At 54.2% G+C, this 14,049-nt stretch overlaps 1 protein-coding gene across 7 annotated transcripts in view; it reads left to right on the top strand.

Annotated features, from left to right (window-relative positions):
• Window positions 1-14,049, top strand: part of DISP3 (dispatched RND transporter family member 3) — a 142,380-nt gene that overhangs the window by 87,998 nt on the left and 40,333 nt on the right. Inside the window, exon 3 of one of the 7 annotated variants that reach the window (XM_080564546.1) lies at window positions 9,972-10,048. The exons of 4 other annotated variants lie outside the window; for them this stretch is intronic. The gene's annotated coding sequence lies outside the window, so the exon portion shown is untranslated. Of the gene's footprint in view, window positions 1-9,971; window positions 10,049-12,700; window positions 12,833-14,049 lie in introns of those variants that run through there. 2 more of the 7 variants (XM_080564547.1, XM_080564548.1) reach the window with 2 other exon arrangements.

The following is a 14,049-nucleotide window of genomic DNA, read 5'->3' as shown; positions in this document are numbered from 1 at the left end:
GAGACACGTGTCCCGGCTCGGGCAGGCGCTGACCCGCTCTGACCACGGCGCTCAGCAGACTCCTGGGGAGCTCACTTGCAGCCCCGTGCACTCACCTGGACTGGCTCCAGCTCTTGCTGGGGTAAAGCGAAATTTCAGTGGTACATTCACGGGGTCACCGTATTCCTAGGAGCAGAGCACACGGATATTTACACACAGAACCTCAGAGCAAGCTCTCGGCAGCAGTGAAGCATTCGCACACCCATGTTTTCACCAGGGAGCCAGGATTACGTGCCTTACCTGGTGCTGCACTAGGGTCTGAAGCAAGGTGAGCCCTCACATGGCAACTTCTGGTGTGGCAGGGAAGTGTCTTTTTTTTCCTTGAAAAAATTTAGATCAGTGAATTCTTTAGAAACTTTGGAAATTCTCCCTCCGGAACCTCTCAAGCTGTTTTCCCGAGCTGCCTGTCCCCGAAGGAGAGCAGCAGCAGTGCTTTCCATGCTACGCTCCTTCCCCGAGGCTGATGGCCGGGCTGGGGACCGTGCTGCTGTCTGCTGGCAGTACACAGAGCAGGCTGGGCTGCGCCCGCGCTGGGGAGGGCACGGTCCTCACAGGCCTTGAGAATGGGGTTGGTGATGAAGGCTGTGTTTCTAGAGCTTCCCCTCCATGAAACATAACATACCAGATAAATTATGGAGAAACTTACAAAGAGAGAAACCAGCTGATAAGCAGCCCAGTGTCTCACTCAGCACTTGCGGTCGAGGTCCTCGCTGGGCATAAATTGGTCTAACACCGTCAGATTCACTGGCAACACGCTGACCTGCACCATGAGGGCTGGGATTTTGGAAGCTGTGGTCTCAGGTGGGGTTACGGTTGTTGCTGACTGTGAGAGGTCTCTCTCCTCGAGCTGGGCTGGATGAGATATTGTGGTATGCTGACAGAGCGAGTGAGGGGTCCGGCAACATCTCCCCATCTCCTCTTGCAAGGCATGAGCAAGGTTTGACCGGGGCCATTTCTGTTCTTGTTTGCCAAATGTGCTACTTCTGCATTTCCATTACATCAATTATAGCCACAGCAAATATTTGATTTTGGTGAAACGTGAAAGGAAAGGAAACTACTGTTCCTTCCTGGCTCCAGGTGGGCTGGATGTGAGCTGGAGTAAAGGAGATGTGGAGAGAGCCGGGGAAGCAGCTCTCAGCTAGTGGATGAATTGGCATGAATATGTATGAGACTGTAATTGGCTCCCACACGTAACCAAGGTGCCTGAAGGCCCAGGCGTCCTGGCTAATTGTTGTAGACAATTAATAACTTAGATTCTGCTAATTCCATATCGTGCTGTGCAGCTCATTACAGGAGCACAGAGTGAGACTCCGCAAAAGCTGCTTGGAGACAGGGAGCACTCGGGGATCCGGGCTCAGGGGCAGAGAAGGTCACAGCTGGCCTGGCACCGTTCGCACCTCAAACAGCAGCGAAGAGTGGTTGTAGATCACAGCCATGGCAGGAGACAGTGACCCTCAGCCCGTCTGCCAGCCCTTGGCTCCGTTTTGAGTCACGGTGAAGGAGAGCTCTCATTCCTCACCTTCTTGCCTCTCCCAGGAAACAGGAGCTGGATAAGAAGCCCCTTCGGCAGAGCACAGAGTGAAACAAAACACATCCCTGTGGCCTGGCTACACGCAGCCCCTTCTTGTGGTGATCCCATAAGTCAAAAGCTTAATGAGACTCCGTTGTGGCCCACCCGCAGGGGTCTCCTCCCAGCTGGATGACTGGTGGTGGTGTACGACTTCCTGAAGCCCATTGCCACTAAAACCAAGTCTCCTTGAGAGGAAATATCAAAAATTGTAGGAAGGGGATGTGGCAGCTCCTCCGTTAGCTCTCTGTTGCAGGGCCTGGAGTAGATGCAGACAGTGCATGTGGGAGGACTCGTGCTGGTGTCAGCGACGCCTCCTGCATGCCCGGGGGAAGGCTGCTATTGTTCTCAAGTCAGACGGTTTTATAAATAATCTGAGCGGTGATGGACCCTGGTTTTCAGAATCTAATAAAGCTCACTTTGCTGGGTTTAATGCTGCATGTGTCACAGCAGCATTCATCAAAAGCAAACAGCACCTGGGAGAGCGTGGCTCCCTGGTGCCGGAGCGCCCAGGAAATGGATCATGTTCCAAGCTGAGACTCTGCAGGCAGCATGGCTCACATTGGGTCTGGGAGCAGCTGGCTTCTTACGGTTTTTGAATAAGCACCTCCATTAGCCACCTCTCCCTGCCCCTGTCTCTGGCGTTTGTACACCTGGGCTTGCTGGGTTTTTAAGTGCACAACTTCAGTGGCTTTCTGTCTCCTATTCCTACTTTAACTTTCTCCTTTTCCCATCCTAATTTTTTCCCCAGAGTTTCATGCTAGACATAAGATATTTCTCCCTCTGCAACTTTTCCATCCATCTTGCACAAATTCTTCAGCAGGGAGTATAGGGGCTGGTGCTGTCCTCTAGCTATCCCCTTCTGCTGCACCATTTTTAATCCCCTCACTTCTCTCCTTCACTCTTGTTCTCTTTTGGCTGTACTCCCTCCTGTGCCCACAAATTCCCTTTGCTTTTTCACTTTCCTTCCTGCTCTTCCGGACAGCCAGACCAAACAGAAGAGGTTCTGCAAGACCGCAGTCCTACCTCTGAGGGCTGCGATGGGTTCCGTGTCCCACAGGTTGGTGCCAGGGCTTGGATTACAAAGAGGATCTCGGGAGGGATTCTGGATGCCCGGTTCAGGGGCAGAGTCATGTCAGTTACATTGGATAGTTGCAGGGATCCAAGTAATGACAATTCTAAAATGTAACTGCAGGGAAAAATGGGAAATAATTATAAATGAATGAATGTAACAGACTGCTGATGGGCACTGGTAGAACTTTAATCTCTGGGCCTTATTAAAGTAAACATCCCCGCCACCCACCAGTTCTGGCCATTCTCGCTGCTTTGCCATCTGTTGTGGGAAGGCTGGCTGGACAAAATGTCCATAATTTGCTGAATGTCCTCAAGCGAAGCACAGTAAGAAGGTTTTTGGTCTTCTGGCTGTGAGGAGGCGAAGCTGGGCTCTCACTTACAGGGAGGAGATCTAGACAACTTCCTATGTAACTCCTTCTCTTTTGAGTTTCAGAATTTGCAAAACTTGGAGAAGATTTTATGAAACTCTCCTCATTTTTCCCCGGGGACGATAAATTTCCAAAACCTCCCATGGACTGCAACTTTGACAGAATAATTCTCTGCCAGCACCTAAGGCAGTCTGAGAAGCAAAATAAACAAGTAAAACCCAAGCCACACACACTGCCTGAGCTTAATGCAAATAAATCACAGAAGTATTAAGTTCAATTCTAAATCTCTCTCTCCATCTTCCTGTTTTTCATGCTGTCTGTTTCTTGCCTAAGAATATTTTATCAATCTACCAGTCTGGGTTTACCTACAGTTCAGCTTTTTCCTGTAGCTCTGTTTTGTCTGTCTGTCTGCCTGCTTGGACTTCTCACTTTACCTTTGCACTAATAACACTGTGTTTGGAAATAGGGGCATGCCACCGAAAGCAACTACAAAATATATTGCCCCAGCTTCACCTCCCAAAGGACACTTTTTCCATTTTCAGAGACCGGGGACTGTCCTGCAGTGATGGTTTGAGTTCCCATTTACAGCCACGTGCCATACCTTTGGCCAGCAGTCGCTCTGTCCACCCTGGAGGCAGCACGGCCAGGTCTGTCCCCACACCGCTGCGGCCCCAGTTCACAGCCAGCCATATGGACCCAAACCCAGTGACGCTGGTGGGACAGGCTCTAGCAAAAGGCCCTGAGCCACTGCAACAGGCAGAGCTGCCCTGCCAGAGCCTGAAGCCACCCTCTTTGGCAGAAACCAAGCCACACCTCCCCTCTGCCTGGGCTGAGATGCTCGGACACATCCATGGCCCCTGTACCAGGCATTTTCATGGTCCCTGGGAGAGAACCAGCACAAGCATTGACTTCCAAACCCATGGGGTGGAGCAGCCTTTCCCCGACACCAGCAGCTCAAACTGGCTGATGTTCAAAGAGAAACACCTGCATGAAGCAACATACAAAGCATCGCTGCGAATAGGTGGAGGGTTTCAATTGTGCTCCCTGTTTGCTTGGGGTGTGAAAACAGCACAAGCTTTTATTTCTGGTACAGCATCTCAGGCAGGATGCAGAATGCTAGGTGCAAGGGCCCGGAGATGAAAGAAACAGCTGCTTAGCTTCCCAATGTATAAATAGCCAATGCTGAGATAGCTACGGGTACTATTTTAAAGTGGGGACAAAAGATTTATTTGCCAAGCGGTTACCGTACAGAACCCCCTACCACTGGGTGTTTGCATATTCAGCCGTGTGCTCCATTGCTAGGAACCGGCCTACCTCTCTGGGGTCAGAATGGGACGGGATTGATTTAAAGCAGCTGTGAATCCCGCCTGTGTTTCCCCACACACACTTCTATTTGATTTTTTTTTCCAGAGAAGTGACATTAACAGGAAAAATACCTGATATAAATGTGTGGAATTGGAGTGTCATCTTCTCTTGCATTAATCATTCGGCCAGAATGTGCCCTGGGTTTGTACGTGCGTGCTGGAACATTTCCCACGTGCTGCTTATGGTGATTTACACCAGGAGAGAAAGTTGCTGCTTTCCAGAAATCATTTTCCTTGCTAGGAATTTCTGACCTAGGACCTTCCTAGGAATGTTTTGTTTTCCAGTAGTTTTCTGACCTAGCACTTTGCTTTTTTTTTTTTTTTCTGGGAATTTTTTCTGTTTTATAGGAAGTTTTACTTTCTGGTAATTTCTTACCCACAGTCACCTTTGCAGGCTCTCTTGGTTCTCCAGTAGCTGAAGAGATTGGTAACATTTCCAAAGCGGCAGTGGGTGTGCAACCTTATTTCAGCATGTGAATGGCTTAATTTGATTTCTTGTCCTCCTTTTTCTGATTCTTTTTCTGTTCTGGCTTCCTGAACTGGGCAGTTCTTCCACCTGATTCTCAGAAGCATTTTTATGTAGCCTCTACCACTATGCAGAACCCTCTGATTGTCCCCACTGCAAAGCTGGTGGGAAAGGAGTAAGAAAGTGCTTTGCTTAGGCATATTTTATTTTTATTACATCAGAAAGTAATATCTGAAACCCCAAATATTTCAGCTTAAACTAATATATTTTGGGTTCCAGACAGTGCTTCGTAAAGATTTGTGTTTCCTCTGAAGAGCTGAAATTTTTTGCTGGCACAGTAAAGCATTTCTTGAGAAGCTCTTTATTCCCATTTAGGTATTTGGAAACAAACGGCCAGGTTTGAAAAGCTTTGAGCACTCAGAAATTCTGTTACAGGTGATGGGAGCTGCAGGCCTGATGCTTAGGTGTTTAAATATGGATTTGAAAACCTACCTTTGGGCGTCTGGATTTGAAAATATTGGCTTTTTATTACCAGAATGCCCTGACTTTTCCCTGGTGTGCCTGCTGCTCCCGTGGCGCGTTCCTCCTGCAGGATTTTGCCTTCAGCTCGTTTCTGAAATGCGTCAGGACGCAGAAGGCTTTGCGTGACTTCTGTCAGTGACACGGCGGCTGAGGGGACCTGCGAGTGGTGCTACACGAAGGTCAGGCAGCTGCCAGGGCATTTCTGTCAGCGAAAAGCGGTTGAAGAGCTCATCTAACAGCGCTCCCTCCGCGGTGTCAGGGGACTCGGGGGACTGGCAGTGGAACACGGCGCTCTTTGCCTCCCCTCACCAGTTAATATTCTCTCTGGTGAGTCATAAGTGAAGGCTAGCGCGAGCCGGCTGTGATTTTTGGCCTCTTTGAGGTGACCTTGTAGAATGAAGTGAGGTTTCTAAATGCCAGATTCAGCAGCCTTCCCTCGGTGCTGCACCCAGGGCAGAGCGCGGCTGAGCGCAGGGGGAGCAGGCAGCTGCAGGCCGCGGGTGGCAGAGGGCAGCTCTGAAGGGGCACGGTGAGAAAACACCCGTTTACCCTTTAGGGCTGAGAGTTCACAAACACCGCGGGCTGAGAGTGATGAAGGCAGCTGGTAAGGAGAGGCAGCAGTGAACAAATAAATGGCACCCCAAACCTCTCCCACCACCAGGCTGTAGGGAAGGGAGCAAAAGGCTAAAGGGAAGCCAAAGCAGAGAGAGCCAGAGTGTCTTTTTCAAGGTCCCAGAGGGATTCAATGGCAGAGCAACAACGGGAATAGAGGGGTCCTCTGACTGCGATGAGCCTCAGACCATCCTGCCTCTGTATAGACTATTATTTTTGTGTATAGCATTAATAATTTGAAGAAAATCTGTCTATAGTAAAAGTTCACATTACGTCTCCCTTTCTGTGCTCAACTCCTACTATGATTTGTATGGTAGAGTCTATTTAGGAACAGCTCTAACTAAGGGGCAGATAAAATGGTATTTGATGCTCTACAGGTGGATATGAAGAAGAAGAGAACAATTGTGGAGGGCTTTCTGCATACTCTGGGGCTCAAGGAATAGGAATAGGAATAGGAATAGGAATAGGAATAGGAATAGGAATAGGAATAGGAATAGGAATAGGAATAGGAATAGGAATAGGAATAGGAATAGGAATAGGAATAGGAATAGGAATAGGAATAGGAATAGGAATAGGAATAGGAAAAGTGGAGCAGCATTCATGAGAGGAAGACCGTTAAGAACAAGGCAACACTACGCTGATTCATTGGTCCCTGCAGGGAGGCAGCTGCTGCATTTGTTCTGCTGGCTTCCACCTCGGAGTGACCTGTAATGTATAACGTCACCAGGAGGCATAGAAATGGCCTCATCCCTCTCCCCTTCCCTATGTCCTCTGATGAGGACGCTGAAATAAGGGAAAGGATGTCATGTTCAAGGTTGCATAGTGAGTCAGTGGCAGAGCTTATCCTGGGGACAAGCCTCAGGACTTCTCGAGTCCCTGACCTGCATCCACTGTGCACTCACTGGCACGAAGCAGCTCGGCTAATCCCGCATTCATTACAAGACAATAAAGCTTTGCTGCATGGGCCTTTTTTTTTTACAATGTCTCTCAAAACCCAAGACTAATTTGCATTTTAAAACCACCAGTTACAGCTCAGGAAAATGCTATTCAGTAGTTCCCAGAGCTCAAGAGTAAAGATTCTCTCTCAGTTGTTCTCTCCCGGTTCTTCTGCCTAAAATATATTTTTGTCCAAATTGTATGATACTTATTGCTAATGTTTATATCATGAATATTCAGGACATCCTGGGGCTTCGAGCCTCCAGTGGAAAGGTGAGAACAGGAGGCACGGCAGCCCTGATACTCCTACACTCTGTACACGCAGGGTAGAGGTGTCAGGGTGAGAAGACTTGTTTGGTTACGACGCGAGCTCGGGGATCCTAATGCAGTCTGCGAGCCTTTGGGGAGTGCTGGTGAAACTCCATTAAACAGAGCAGCGAAGGCCTTTTAAACAAATAACTTCCATAAAACCATTAACTTCACTTAATTGCAAGGAAAATGCCCCACGCTCAGTGGGGTTGCAGAATACGCTTCGCCTCCCTTTACTTCTCTTTCTTTTTTTGTGTGCAATCTGCAGCCGAGCCTTCCTTCCCCAGAGACCTTCCGAACTGGGGCGACATCCTGCCCCCAAAGCTGCGGGGCTGCACCTGTCAGCAGCGGCAATTTAGGTCTGCACGTGCGAATTCCTGCTGCTGCTCGGCTGCAGAAAAACCTCACCCCCCCGCGCTGAGCTGCACCCCGAGCCCGTCGGGCAGAGCCAGCCTGCAGCTGCGCTCCCTGCCCGAGCCAGGGCTGGCTCCAGCACCGAGCTGCTGCGCATGGGGCCGGGGCACGCTTCCCTTCCGCTGCTGCGGCTGAAGGCTTCCCGGCTCACTGCTGTTCAGATGGTGCCATCTGGCTCTCGTGAAATGCATGAGAAATGGTATCCAATAAAAGAGGGGGCTGGCTGGCCGCGTGCCTTCGCCGCTGCGCTCTTTGGGGAAGGGATTGTTTCCGCATCTGGGAAATATTTAGCATAATTCTGAGCGCTGGTGTTGCCTGAGGAAGAAATAAGCGGCTGGCAGTTTGAATTCGGGCCCGACTTGGTGGCAACCAGAAGCTGTTTTGCTCGCTCAGGTCAGGGCTGAGGTTTATAAATACATGGCCCACAGAAACAGTTGGTGGTGCGGCTCCATTAGCTTTGGGGACAGGCAGGAAACATCGCTTTCCCTAATGGTGCATCGAGCAGGACGTCTGGGATGGGAAAGGGGAGGAAGAAAGGTCTGAGCTCCTGACAGGAAGGCACTAGGAAACAAATGGCAGCACTTCAAAAGGGCTGCAGTGTGAGGGATATCTCCTACGGAGCATTTTCCCCAGCCATTTCCTCTGAAAACATGCTTTCCCTGCTGCTGAGCATCCTTTAGGGACTGCCCCCAGGAGCTGCGGGGTGAGGGACGGACCCGCAGATTCTCCTGGGACACAGCTGGCAACTGATGGAGCAGAACCTCTCTGACTTTGGGGGCTATTGCCCTTTCTTTCTGGGTTTCTTCCTTATTTCCTCCCCACTTTATTAAGCTTACTGATGTAGTCAAACAGCTTTGCTTTGAGCCCTGGCCTGAACTCAAACATAAAGCAGGCACGTGGAGAACGCTGCTCCAGTGGGGAAGGTCTGAACTCAGTGGGCTGATGCTGTTCCCAGCTTTGCCACCTTAAACCCCGCTCACCCCAAAGTGCTTGATGTGCAGTGACATTTCTGGGGTGAGCCCAGCTCCACAGCTCCCAGCCCTCGCCTTGTCCCTGCTCCCACTCCCTCACGCACACCCTGGGATCCTGACACTTCCCCCTGCCAGCCAGGCACGCGCATCCATTTATGCAAGCACTGGCAGCCCTGTGTAAGCTCCAGGGATGTGCTGGCAGCCTCTGCCTGCCCTCACACACACATTTCACCTCGCTGAGCCCAGTTCCCAAGCCAGCAGTGGTGCCTAATAGGAGTTCAGTTACACAGCCCCTCTGTATGGCGTGCTGTTTGGTGCAAACCAGGAAGCCTTTCAGGCAATCAGGCAGTAATAGACCTTGTGGACGCTGAAAGTCCCCCAGATAAAATTTACAAGGCCTGAGAGAACCTGCCTGGCATTATTTAACGCTTTAGTAATGAGCACCTGAACAGGCAAGATTGCCTGGGTAGTTTTATTCTGCATAGATGAGCAGTCAGAATTTCAAAGAGGGGCCATAAATACAAGCGTGCGGAACGGCCGATGGTGTCTGATGTTGGCGTGGAAGGCGGTCGTGCTGAGGATACGAGAAGGTTAGAGAGCGGGAATAAAGGGGAAGATGTTTTCCCTCAGCTTCCCAACTCCAAAAGGCTTTCATTAGCCAGGAATGCCGTTAGGTCCAGCAGCAATCCTTTTCCTGCCTGCCTGTGACCGTCTGCCTTTGCGCACGTGCCCCGGTGGTTGTGAACGCGCAGCTTGCTCAGGCAGGCTGCAGAGCAGTGCTAATGCCTCCCGGTGCCACGTGTGCGTTGGTGTCCCCGCGTGGTTAATGAGGATGTGCATCCGTCTGTGCGCTAGGTGTTCGCCTGTGCACATTGCGGGGTTACTGCAAGCCACAAATTATGCTAATTCTTTGTATACGCGTTTGTATTGTTGGCGAAGGCTGTAACAGAGCCGTGAAACCATTTTGTACGGGCATGAACAAGAAATGTAGCTGCAGTTTGGTACGGGTTGTGTTTATGTGCACTGATATTGCTGCTCATGTACGGTTCTAACGTGGCTCTGAGTAAAACACATTCGGCGTTGCTGATGTCAACCAGTAATGAACCACTTTTTCATTTTGGCAACACATACCATTTTGTTGAACACGTTTGTGAGGCCTGAGGAAGGGAAATGATCGTGGTTAGAGACTGACGCTCTCTGAGCACAGAGGGGCAGGGATGGAAGCGTAAAACCAGCTATGAGAATTTCCACTTTTTGCTAAAACACGCACCATCTGGTACCATCTCCCATCTCCAAATATTTGAAACCTTTTATTTCCTGCCAATGCAGAACAAGAAGAGACCGAAATCACAGAAGGTGCCATAGGGTGGGACTGGTGACCCTCCACTCAGCCCCATCCCATCCAGGTGAGTGCTCCAGTATGGGGCTTTCCGAGTGTTGTGCGGACTTCTGTGTGTTCCTGGAGGGATATTTAACAGACGGCTGGCATTCTGAGTGTCTGTGTACTGACAGGGAAAGGCACGCTTTTCATGTAGGTGCTAGCATAGGACAAGAAACCTCTAGTCCAACTAAGGGCTAGCATAGCTCTGTGGCATGAGTGTGGCGGAGGAAGGTGCCGTGTGCGTTCATGCTGTTGGAAAATCACGAACAAGTTCTAAAAACTAAGGCTGTCAAGTCAGCGTACTTCTGTGTGCGGAGAGGAGAGTGGTACGGATCATTGTGAGGCGTGCCAGCACCGTTGTGCCTGCTAGGCCATGTGGGCATTGCAGGACTTCGTGCAGCGCGTGCTCGTGCGACGAGGGGAGCAGGGAGCAGAGGTGCGCTCACGCCTGCGCCTGTCTGTGCCTGGAGGGCTGTCGGAGCACTGCCGAGGACGGTGTTATTGTCTGAGTGCTCGCATGCAGCACCGACTGATAACTCCCTGCTGCTTGCTGGCTCTGCCATGTGATTGATGGAGCGCTGTCCCTCACATCGGCATGGGCTCCGCTCGCATCGCTGCCAAAGTTAGGAAAAGCCATTTTTGCCTTTACTGTACACTCGCAGTTTCCAACAAAACTGCTAACCCCTCACCAGCACCTTCTCCGCAGAAACCCCCAGCATTGGCACTAAGCTGGTGGAATGCAATTTTACTTCAGGAGCCTCATTAAATTTGTATTCCTTGGAGCCCTACAAGGAAGATGATGGTCTGCCTTTGTCTGCCTGGCTTCCTGCTCACTTCGGGTGATGCATCAGAAGGAACACAATGCCTCTGGCACCAGCCGCCTGCCTGGAGACAGATGCAGGTGACAGGCCTTTTTTGCTGTGCTATCCCCCATTTGTTATTTAATTGACAAATCTGTCTAAAAATCGGAGGGGGGGGGGGATATTTTTCCTAGGCACCATCAACACTCAAATAATAAGCAAGAGAATTGGGCAAAGCGCCCTTAGGTCACCTCCGTAAGGCAGCCTGATTAAAAGCCGTTCCCATCAGGTGGCTGTGCGGCAATTTACCGACATAACCCAACGCTTGCAGGAGTCCACGCTGCGATAACAACAGGTCACTCGGGCGGGCAGGGCGAGGACGGGGGAGCAGAAACTCGGCTGCTCTCCTCTTGCCTCCAAAACCGGAGCGAGTCACAAAGAGCGCGCGATAAATAAATGCCAGACCTCAGTTTCCAGCAGTCATTAGGGACCCCCTGTCAACACAAAGCGAAGCCCCCGTAGCCGGGGATGTCTTTACCGAGGACTCTTTGGGAAGCCGAGGTCTGTGGTCCCGTTAGAGGTCCGGCTGTGCAGAACACCTCTCCGTATTAGGGCCGAGCACGGATACAGAGGACTTTCCCCAGCACCCGGCGGATAGCCCTGCCGCCTCCCACTGAACGCCTCCGTTAGCTGAGGATCGCAGCCCCGCGCAGCCCCGCACAGCCCCGCACAGCCCCGCGCAGCCCCGCATAACCCCGCACAGCCCCGCACAGCCCCGCACAGCCCCGCGCAGCCCCGCACAGCCCCGCACAGCCCCAGCACAGCCCCACACAGCCCCGCATAACCCCGCATAACCCCGCACAGCCCCGCACAGCCCCGCACAGCCCCGCACAGCCCCAGCACAGCCCCACACAGCCCCGCATAACCCCGCATAACCCCGCACAGCCCCGCACAGCCCCACACAGCCCCGCGCAGCCCCGTACAGCCCCGCATAACCCCGCACAGCCCCGCACAGCCCCGCACAGCCCCGCACAGCCCCGCACAGCCCCAGCACAGCCCCACACAGCCCCGCATAACCCCGCATAACCCCGCACAGCCCCGCACAGCCCCGCACAGCCCCACACAGCCCCGCATAACCCCGCACAGCCCCGCACAGCCCCGCGCAGCCCCGCACAGCCCCGCACAGCCCCACACAGCCCCGCATAACCCCGCACAGCCCCGCGCAGCCCCGCGCAGCCCCGCGCAGCCCCGCACAGCCCCGCACAGCCCCGCGCAGCCCCGCACAGCCCCGCACAGCCCCACACAGCCCCGCATAACCCCGCACAGCCCCGCGCAGCCCCGCGCAGCCCCGCGCAGCGCACCCCGATGCTCCCCACCCGCAGCACCCAGCCGGCCGCCACCAGCCCCAGCAGCGCCGCTCCCGGCTCGGGACCGCCCGCACCGCTTCGGGGCCGTCGCTGCCGCGGGGAGCCGGGCGGCCCGTCCCGCTGCCCCCCCGCCGGGACGCCCCGCACCCCCCGGCTACCGCCGGGCCCCGCAGCCCCGCTCCCTCCGGAGGCCGCGGCGGCGCCGTACCGGGGCCGGGGCGGGCGGGGGCCGGGCCCGGGGCCGGGTTTTATAGCGCGGCCGCAGCGCCGTCCGCAGCCCGCAGGGGCGACAACGGCGGCGGCGGCAGCGGGAGGGGAGCTCCGGCACCGCTCCGGCACCGCTCCGGCACCGCTCCGGCACCGCTCCGGTTCCGCTCCGGTTCCGCTCCGCAGCCGCGGGGGCCGGCGGCCGCCCCTCGCCCCCCGGTGGGGGGGGGGGGGCTACGGCGGAGCGGCGAGAAGAGGCGGCGGGGCGAGGGCTGCGGGGTCGGGGAAGGCGGCTGGCGGACGGACGGACGGACAGCCGGACGGACGGACAGCCGGCCGGGCGCGGTGCTGCAGGGCGGCCACCCGGCCCCGCGGTCCCTCCCCGGCATCGCTGCGAGCCCCCGGCTGCTGCCGCCCCCCCTCCCCCGGGCGGAGGTGAGTGCTGAGCCCCGCTGGGCGGCCGCGGGGACCGGGGGGGGGACCGGGGGGACCTGGGGGGGGACCAGGAGGACCGGGGGGGGACCGAGGGGACCGGGGGCAGAGCCCCCTCCCGCTGCCCATCCATCCCCTCTCTGCCCGTGCGGTGCCCCCCGGGTAGGGCCGGTCCCGGGGCGCTGCTTGCACTCGCTCCACTCCCCCCCCCCCCCCCCCCCCCGCTCCTTTCCTCAGTTTACTTCTTTATTTTAACCCACACTTTTTTTTTTTTTCCCTGCCAATACAACAGATAAATGCCTCGGTTGTGTGTTTAGCCAACTCTCCCTGGAAGCTCTGGAGAGTTCATGAATATGCACAAAGGAGAGCGCTTCCCGGGAGGCTGCCTCTATAACGAGCCGATTGAGCCGTGCCTGCGGCGGGGCTGTTCTGGGGGAAAAGTTGGGCGCCAGAACTGAGCAGCTTTGTGTCCCCGGCCCTGGGGAGGGTTGGCCAGAGTCCCTGCGGAGGAGCAGAGCCAGCGGAGGCGTCCTCCCTGCTCGGGGGTGTTAGTGGATGCAGCCCGCATCCCATCCCTCACAATAGCTGGTGGCAAAGCTTTTTCCAGAAGATGTGTAGGGAATTGTGTGCCTCGCACATGCAGGGCAACCTTTCCGTTTCATACTGGCTTGTGTAGAAATCGGCTTCTCTTACCTAAAAACCCCGGGTCACTTAGCAGGGGCACTGCACAGCTTGGCAACAGCCCCCACTGCAGCCCAGCCCAGGGCCCTTCTTGTTCCAGGTGCTCTCCAAAGACACCGGCAGAAAAGGTCCCAGAGAAAAAGCAACCGCGTTCCTTCCTACTCTGCTATGTGATGGCCAGCCAAACGAGTAGGGCATGGTGCCCCTGCGGACAGATCTGAAACCACTTCAGGCGCTTGGACAGGGTGGGAACCGCTGGGATCTGAGTGTTACTGGAAACCTCGGGGACAGAGGAATAAAGGTGGACGCTCCGGGTCCCTCAGGCAGGCACAGGACCTCGCACCTGCGGTGCCTCCGCATCCTGTGTTGCTTACACTTTTGTTTTGTGCACAGGCACAGCAGTGTGCTGGTTAGCAACCTGAGCTTATGCAATTATTAGGATAGCATTTTGACAGTTGTGCTGAGTCTGTTAAGATTTAATGTAATATGCAAGCAAGTTCTTTTAAAACGGGGCTGATGCATGCCCGCTTTTGTGGCAC

The sequence above is a fragment of the Anser brachyrhynchus genome (assembly GCF_964034855.1).
Source record: "Anser brachyrhynchus genome assembly, chromosome: 21".
Taxonomy (NCBI): Eukaryota; Metazoa; Chordata; class Aves; order Anseriformes; family Anatidae; genus Anser; species Anser brachyrhynchus.
Note: the sequence above shows the minus strand (reverse complement) of the source record. Positions and strands in the feature narration are given on the sequence as shown.